At 34.7% G+C, this 8,842-nt stretch overlaps 1 long non-coding RNA gene across 1 annotated transcript; it reads left to right on the forward strand.

The window, feature by feature from the left end:
- The first annotated feature begins 5,688 nt into the window (after positions 1-5,688).
- LOC138144467 (uncharacterized) lies at positions 5,689-8,842 on the forward strand. The gene is made up of 3 exons (XR_011163964.1): positions 5,689-5,778; positions 6,665-6,765; positions 8,694-8,842. It is a non-coding gene; the product is annotated as an uncharacterized lncRNA (long non-coding RNA).

Raw genomic sequence — 8,842 nt, forward strand, 5'->3', positions numbered from 1 at the left:
CACTAGTCTTTTTTATCTAGCCTTTCCAGTACAAAAATTGTACTGGAAAAAGAAAAAAAAAGAGAGAAGCAAAATGAGAGTGGAATAGTTCTGCATACCCTGTCATTCATTATTTTCAATATAGCTTTAAAAAAACAAGAAAATAGAAAAAAATAAGTCTCTTTTTCTTGCCCTTAGCTTTCCTTTCCTTACTTTAGCTCATACTGAGCTTTAGCTTTTCTGAAATGAGTCATAGAGGACTCTGCCACATTATAAAATTCATCTTCAGTGCCTATCTGTTCGCTCTTGCTCCCCCACCTACCTGTGTACATTGTGTCACTGATTATGATTATTTTATTCTTTATTAGTTGCTATAAGTCTAAGCTTCTTTGAATTTTTCATATTTATTATTTCTTACTACTTAATTATATTCCATTATATCCATATGGTACAATTTACTCGGCTATTCCTCAATCACTGGGCACTTGTTTTCATTTTCTTGTTTCCACAAACAAAGGCTTCTAAAGTATTTTAGAATAATGTACATCATTTTTCTTATCTATACTTTGACTTTTTTGTCTCCAAGACATAGACTTGAAATGATCTTTCTGGTCCCTTCAAACTGCAAAATCATACATCCTCTCAGTCATTGTGTTCTCTTTTGCAATACATGCCTGACTGCTTTCTGCTGTGTAGTTCTTTAAATGTTTTGAAAACCTTAAAAGAATATATAAATGTGAATGAGTTATCATTATTATTAGTCTAGGATAATGTCACTTTTTACACATAAAATTTTATATATTTCTTCTCCTTCCAAATATCAACTCATACAAGGTATTTTATTCCTTCAATCCAATCCTTGAATACTTGATTTCATTAAAAATGCATTAAAGAGATTCATTATAGTGATTTGTCTTCCTTCTCCCTCCCTCTCTCCTCCCAAATGAAGCAAACAACTATTTTGCCTATAAGAAAAACAAATTAATAGAAACCAGTCTTCAACCCCTCCTCTCTCCATTCTGCTCCAGTTTTTGTTTTGTTTTGGGTTGTTTTTTTTTTTTGACCTGGTCACTTTTAGCATGTAAACAAGTAGAGAGAAAAAACAAGTTGAGAAAGGGTAGGACAATGTTCTTTCTGTATAGCACACGTATCATTAAGTACTTAATAAGAATTATATGGTTTTTATTCAACATAGTTCCAATTATTTTAAGAGGATTAATGTAACTTATTGAGTTTCAAAACTAGGTGGTGATTTTCCTTAAGGTACTATTTTTGGCAAATTACTCTAATTTTATTCTTTTTGAGAAGAAAACAAAGAAGAAAAACAAGATATACTGTTTTGTGTGGAAATTTTCATGTTATGGAAGGGAATAGGATTTCTGACACATTTGTGAATGTAATCATGAATGACATTAATAAATTACAATGGCAATTCCAAGTTGACTTGGATGAATACACCTTCCCTTTCAAATTTGAGCAACCACAAACAATTTGCATCCAGGGACTAGAGTTGCTTCTGATGCCTTGACTAAATTGACTTTAATAACAGAGTCCCTAATTTAGAGAATGTGCCAAGAAAAATAATTATGCCCATATAGCTTTTAGGGATTTTGGTTTCTCTGGAGCGTTTCTGTCCCCACCAGGGTACAACAAATACTTAAAATATCTCATTAATTAATGTGTATTGTACACCTCCCCTCCCACCAACAACACAGAAACATGGTAGATGTTTTGACAATAACATATGGAAAAAATAAAATATATCCTTTGTAACAAAATGGTAGAGATGACAATCATAAACATAAATACTCTTTTAAAATATTATTTTATTTGCAATGCTATGTTATCTATTCTCTCTGAATATAGACTTTGAGACTTCAAAACATCACTCACCCACATGTTTTTATGGTCATGTCTGTACTCAAATAAAAATTCTTATATACTTTGTGAAGTTCATTAAAAAAAACAATTTAAAAGTAAAAAAATACCTTTCACATTGACACACGTACTTATAACTCTAAATATGTGTCATTCTTTTTAAGTAAAGGTCAGTTATCATCATTGCTTTTTTTTAAAATTTCCTCTAATTGTCACTCTTTGCAGCCCTTGTAAACTAAATAATTCCTACCTGTTGTTGATAGTTCACCCTGAAGTTGAGGTAGTAACAGCAATATCTCAGTTCTGTGGATTTGAAGACTTGATAAAAGAGAAGAAAGCTTATAGTCTTTGAGTCTATTATAGCCCTCATGTGGAAGAGGAGGGAGGAGGAAAATATCCACACCTCTAGAGGAGGAGGGGTTTATGATGGCGACGAAAGGGAAATCATTTTAAGTCCCTTGTTCTTTCATCTATTCACATCTTTCTTTATCTCTTTAACACAATATTCATCTTCCTAGTAATCGAACCAATTTGCAACAAACACACTGAAATCTAAAACAAGATTGGCATAGGTATTAGGACTGGATCTGTGATTTCATCATGATAGACATTCTGGGAGGCTACATGTGCCTAAGAGAGGCTTTGCTACCACTCCTGAAATCAAAACCAGGTAAGCCTCAGTTAGACTTGAAATCTCTTTATTCTCCCTAAAGGCAACTTTCTTGTGTGATAGCTTTAGTTAAAAAAAAAAAAAATAAAGAAAATCAGATCTAGGGGCGGCCAGGTAGCACAGCGAGTAAGAGCACCGGCTCCAGTGTTGAGAAGACCTGGAGATCGAATCCCGGGCTCAGACAACTCAGCACCACACCCAGAAATAACTGGCCGTGTAACCTTGAGCAAGTTACTTAACCCTGATTATTTAAAAAAAAAAAAATCAGATCTATTGGAACTGAAGGCAACATAGAGAATTGGAAGTGAAGGCAACGTAGAGAATTTTTAAGTCTTTTTTTCTCCTAATGTATAATTTTTTCTAAAAAGTGCAATTCTGTATTTCTTCATCTCCAAGCAGTGTCAGTCATTTCATCCAGCAGAAAGCTGATTATAATGAGCTGCTATTTAAATCTCTCTCTCTCTCTCTCTCTCTCTCTCTCTCTCTCTCTCTCTCTCTCTCTCTCTCTCTCTCTCTCTCTCTCTCTCTCTCTCTCTCTCTCCTCTCTCCCCTCCCTCCCTCTCCAAAACACTGCCTCTACCAGAGGATGATTAACGCTACAGAAGTCTCTAAGGGCCATAAGATATTGCCTCAATTCAGAAAGATAGTCACATGGGAGAATATTGTTTTCCATCTTACCTGATTTTCATGTAATGTGTCAGATTTCCAGAGCTTTTAGCCTTTATTTGCTAATGGAGTGGAACAGTTGGAATGCCCTTAAAATGATGCCATAGGGTGAAGGTACCCAAGTTGCACTGTATCTAAAACTTGGAAGAAGCTGGAAATCAGAAGTCTTTAATAGTTGAGAGCATACTAAAGATTTTCTTTTTAGGTCTGCTGAAAATATTAAGAAGTGATATTCCTCTATTCTAAAGTAATTTCAAGATTTCCATTTATGAAAGTGTGTAAAGAATAGTGTGTTAAGAGACGGCCAGGTGGCTCAGCGAGTAAGAGCACCAGCTCCAGTGGCAGGATGGATGACCTGGGGATCAAATCTGGGCTCAGATACTTAGCACCACACCCAGAAATAACTGACCGTGTAACCTTGAACAAGTTACTTAACCCCGATTGCTTAAAAAAAAAAAAAAAGAATAGTGTGTTAAAAGGTCAAGAATGATAGCTAGGACCCAGGAAAATGGGTTAAAGGTGGTAACCAAACTTAGAGAGTCATATTTCACAGCTAGTTAAGAGCACTGCATTCTTCCTTTCATAGAAGGGATGAGGTTAATGACTCTTCTAAAGGCAGGCCCTTCTTTCCCCATGGGAGGAACTTTTGAATACTTTCATTACTTCAGGGAACTTGTGACAAGCTGAGGAGGGAGAACTCTTGAGGCGAATGATCAAAAAAGGGATAAATGGTTTTAGAAAGATGGTTTTCCAGGAGTATTCACTATAGATTACAGGAACTGTTTTCCCATTAGATTGAGTAGAATGTTAACTCAAAACTATTTTTTTTATCATTTTGTGACATTTTTTTTATTCAAGATTTCTATGTTCCTTCAAATTCTTAAATCGTCTTGGTGGAGTGATATCAGAAAGCATGGGTGATGGGGAAGAAGGGATTATGTCATTTTGGACATTTTTCTCTCGAAGCTAGAAATGCTTGGATTCTGAATAGTGTTAAATTAATAAAAACTGTTTCTGGCAGACTTATGCCTAAAACAAAGAGTGCATATTAATATCATTTTATTCAACAAACAGATGTCACTTATTTAGTACCAGAAGGAAGACCAGTTATTTATCCAATTAAATGCTTATTGAATGAACTAATATTTACTACCTATGCAACCTTGTGCAAGTGAAGACTTCTATGAACTTTAGTATCTTAACCTGTAAAAATGGGAGGTTGGACCATATGGTCTCTGAGGTCCCATCCAGCTCTAGATTTATGATACTATCATCCTATAAGCCTATGAATAAGTGAACATATGATTATCCTTCATATTATAAGAGAATTCCTTACAGCTTGATTTCTTCCCAATTAATTGTGGTTAAAAGATTTAGTCTTTTCCATAGCAAGAACACAGGGCAATTGTTCTGGGTTTTTTTTTTAACACAGTTATTATCAATAGTTGTTTCTGATATACTGTTTTAGTGTGTGTGTGTGTACATTTTGTAGAATATAAATTCCTCATGGATGGGGATTACTTTATTTTTGTCTTTTTATTTTCTGTGCCTAGCATAAACATGATACATTGTGGGGTCTTGACAAATGCTTGGTGAATGACAGATAGATAATGAATAAGAGCATTAAATATCTTAGAAAGGTAATAAAGTAGGGATGCCCCACAATTGGGGAATGACTGAACAAATTGAGGCATATGATTATAATGGGATACTACTATGCTATAAGAAATGTTGAGTTCAATGATCTTAGAAAACCATGGACAGATTTGCATGGAACAATGAAGAACAAAATAAGCAAGAGAATGTTGTACACAGTAACAGCAATATCTTTTTAAGAACAACTTTGAGTGAATGAGTAATTTTTAATATTATAAATACCCCAATTAACTACAAAGGACATATGAAGGAAGATGATAGCTTCACCCAGAGTATGAATTGATAAATAAAGGTATGCCCAGAATGATTTTACATATATATATTTGTGTCTAATGGCAGCCATCTCTAATGTGGGGGGGGGGTTATGGGGAGGAGGGAAGAAAAAAAGAAAAAGAATTTGCATGATGACTATTATATATTTAAAAGGAATGGCAAGTTGTACATAATAGGTCTGAAGTTTCATGTGCAATAATCCTTTTAAAAATTATACTATGTTGTGGAAATGCTTGTTTTATTCCATAAATTAAAAATAAAATAAATTTAAAGGTGTGTGTGTAAGAGAGAGAGAGAGAGAGAGAGAGAGAGAGAGAGAGAGAGAGAGAGAAAGAGTGTGTTTTCTCTTAGGCAGGTTGACATCTAGCTATTTCAGATAAATAACGCTATTCTTTTCATAAAGTAGTTAAACTCATACTGTAGTATGTAGTAGTAAAGTATAGTATTAAAGTAATATGTAGTAGTAAAGTATAATAAGTAATAATAAATAAATATAAAAATAAAATATAATAGTAAAGTAGTAAACTTACACTGTAGAACCAACTGTCTTCTCTTTCCATGTGGTGTAGTGGATAGGGAGCTGGCCTAAAGGCTAAGAAGACATGATTCAGGTTCTACCCTCCTCCCCACAACACATCCGGACTGTGTGACCCCAAGTAAGTCATTTAACCTGTCAGTTCTCTAAGTAACTCTCTAAGATTATATATTGCAGAAAAGTTGCTAACTTACATTAGTAGATGGGGTTTCCTCCACCAGGAGTTATTATGTCAGTGAAATCATAGCTCCAATCACTATTACCTATAATTTTATCATATTTATTCTACACTAAACCATTTCAGATTGAATTGAACTAGACTAATGCTTGATTAGCAAAATAGGCTATTAAGGAAAAAGAACCACACATGTAAAAGAACGTTACTCTTCAAGGTAAGTTAATTTGGACTAATAACTTTTAAAGTTTTAGGCAAAATTAATGTTAAATATTGAAGTTAATAAATTAGGCATTCACTAAATACTTTTCAGCAAGAGCTGTACCATTTATCATCTATAAACACCTAAGTATTAAAGGGAGCATACATTTATCAAAGTGTGTTTAGAGATGATAAGTACCTTTTATGGTACAGCTCTATATCCCAGGTGGGCACTGTAGGAAAAAAAACAAACCAAAACCAAAACCCAGAGGCCCTGTCCTCAACAAGCTTACATTTATTCTACTTGGAATAAACAATATATACACAGGTAATTGAAGCACCTAAGGCATCTTCTTATCCATACCTATATTGGATTCAAGAACTCTATGGGTCCACATCAACTCATTCATGATAGTTCAGCATAGTCCACCATCTCCCATGCATTTAATGAGATAGTATAGGAAAGAAATGTTGTGATAGGATATTTTCCCTATAAACCTAAGTCACACACACGATCAGTGGTACATAATAGGTACATAAAGGGTTCATATATATGGGATTTGTTTAAGTACTACATAGCCTTTACCTAACATTGTTTCCTAATAATATCTGCTTTTTTTTTTTTTTTTAGTACAATTTGTTTGCAACCTCCAGTCTGCTAAGGTATAGTGATTAGAATCCCTTCCTATGAGGTAAATCTGACACCTCTTTGGTCATAATCGTCACACAGAGGTAAGTTGTCTATTCACTTTTATCCCTACATCTAGGTGGGTCTCATAGCTCTTTATTATAGATAACTATCTAACTTAGGGCTGGACATTTCCAAGATCCTCTTTTGCAAGTATACAAATATGGTAGGAAGCTCTAATACCTTTTTTATTACGTAAATGCAGTAAAACCTTTTTGTTTTGGTGCTGTATTTTTGGCAATTAAAAAAAAAACTTGATTTCTACCTAAACTAATACAAAGTAATTTCAGGTTGTGCTTCAGAAGTGTCAATTTGACAGTTGTATAGATGATGAAAAATTGGGAAGAGAAGAAACAGACCAAATTCAGAGGCTAATGTAACAATCTTTGAAAGAGGCACTAAAGGGCAAAGCTAAAGTGAGGACTATATAAGTAAAGAGAGTGGAGGTAGAATAGAAAAAAATTGGCAACTGGGTAGAAATGGAGAGTGAGAGACAGGGAACAATAGAGGATGATTCTGAAGTTGTGCATCTGGCTAACAGGAAGGATTCAGCTGAAACAGAGAAGTTTGAAAAGGGGAAAAGGTTTGCAAAAGGAGGTGATAAGTTCCATTTTGGATATAGAGTTTGAAATGCTTAATGGATCTCCTGATGAAGATTTAGGTCTGGAGCTCAGGAGGGTAAATATATAAATAGAAGTCTGTCCACATGATGATAACAGAGCACGTAGCATTTTATATAGTTATGAGAAAAGAGAGTACAGAAAGGGAAGAGGGCCCAGGACTGAATCCTAAAGTACACTTAGACAGAAAGATGGTATATTGGTGATGACTCAGCCAAAAGGAGGTCATGAAGAAATGGTCAGATAGGTAGCAGAGCTAGGAGAGAAATGTGTCAAGAAAACTCAAAAGGGGCGGCCAGGTGGCTCAGCGAGTAAGAGCACTGGCCCCAGTGTCGGAATGACCTGGGAATCAAATCCAGGCTCAGATACTTAGCACCACAGATACTCAGATACTTAGCCAGAAATAACTGGCTGTGTAACCTTGAGCAAGTTACTTAACCCCGATTGCTTTAAAAAAAAAAAAAAAGAAAAAAAAAAAGAAAACCCAAAGAGGAAAGAATAGTCAGCTGGGCCAGTGCTGCAGAAAGGTCAATCAAAATGAAAACTAAGGAAAGTCCTTTGGATTTAGAATTGGTAGTTTCCTCCTCCGTTTCATAATTATAATGTATGATGTTTATATCTCTTTAAATTTTGCAAAATCTCATTTACATTTCCCCATAAGGTAAGTTTCAGAGGATTTTACAAATGAGGAAACTGAGGCTCAATGAGGTTAATTGACTTGCCTGACATCATATAGTTTAGCAACAGAAAGAGGTTTTTAACCTTGATCTTCCTGATGCCAAATTCAGTGATCTATTTATTTTTCTATGATGCCTCCCTCACTTTATGAGAGTTTGTTTATGAGAGCTACTGATTAGAAGAAATCAATTTAAAAGCTGTAAGTAAACACTGGCTAGAAAGAGCTTGTTTTTGCTAGTGCCTTGAAAAATGAAATATCAATTTTTAAAATGCTTTCAAATTATTTCATCTAATTAGAAAACGGCCCTCTCCAACATCTCTGTTGCTCTAATACAGCAATTGTACAAGGTCTAATTCCTTGCAGTATATAGAACAGGATAAATGATGTATTTTCATCATTAAAGGACTCTCTAACAAGTAAGCAGTGGAAGTAACCCTATTAACCAGGATAGCTAATTAAAATACAGACCAGTGACTCAAACAGAGTCACATGGAAGATGTTGAAGCCCACAGGGAAATCTGAATTTCTTCCCCTCCCCTTTCCCCCGGGTAAAATACTACTTATCAGATCACGAAATATGAGAGGAAATTGAAGGTCTATATTCAGAAAATTCTTTTGGGTTTTTCATTGCCACCCTGATTAATCTGAACACTGTTTTTTGTTTTTTAACCAGGTGCAAAGGCATTTATTTTGCAATAAATAGAGAAAACCAGGAAACTTTATATTCTCAGGTAAAATGGAAGCTAATCCTTTAACTTCAGGTTTCAGTGCTGGTATTTTGTATGCAAACAAAACATGGCAGTTTTATTTTTTTTCACCATC

The sequence above is a fragment of the Petaurus breviceps genome, unplaced genomic scaffold (genome assembly GCF_028583685.1).
Source record: "Petaurus breviceps papuanus isolate PSGF00001 unplaced genomic scaffold, PetGlider_PUasm1.0 90701, whole genome shotgun sequence".
Lineage (NCBI taxonomy): Eukaryota > Metazoa > Chordata > Mammalia > Diprotodontia > Petauridae > Petaurus > Petaurus breviceps.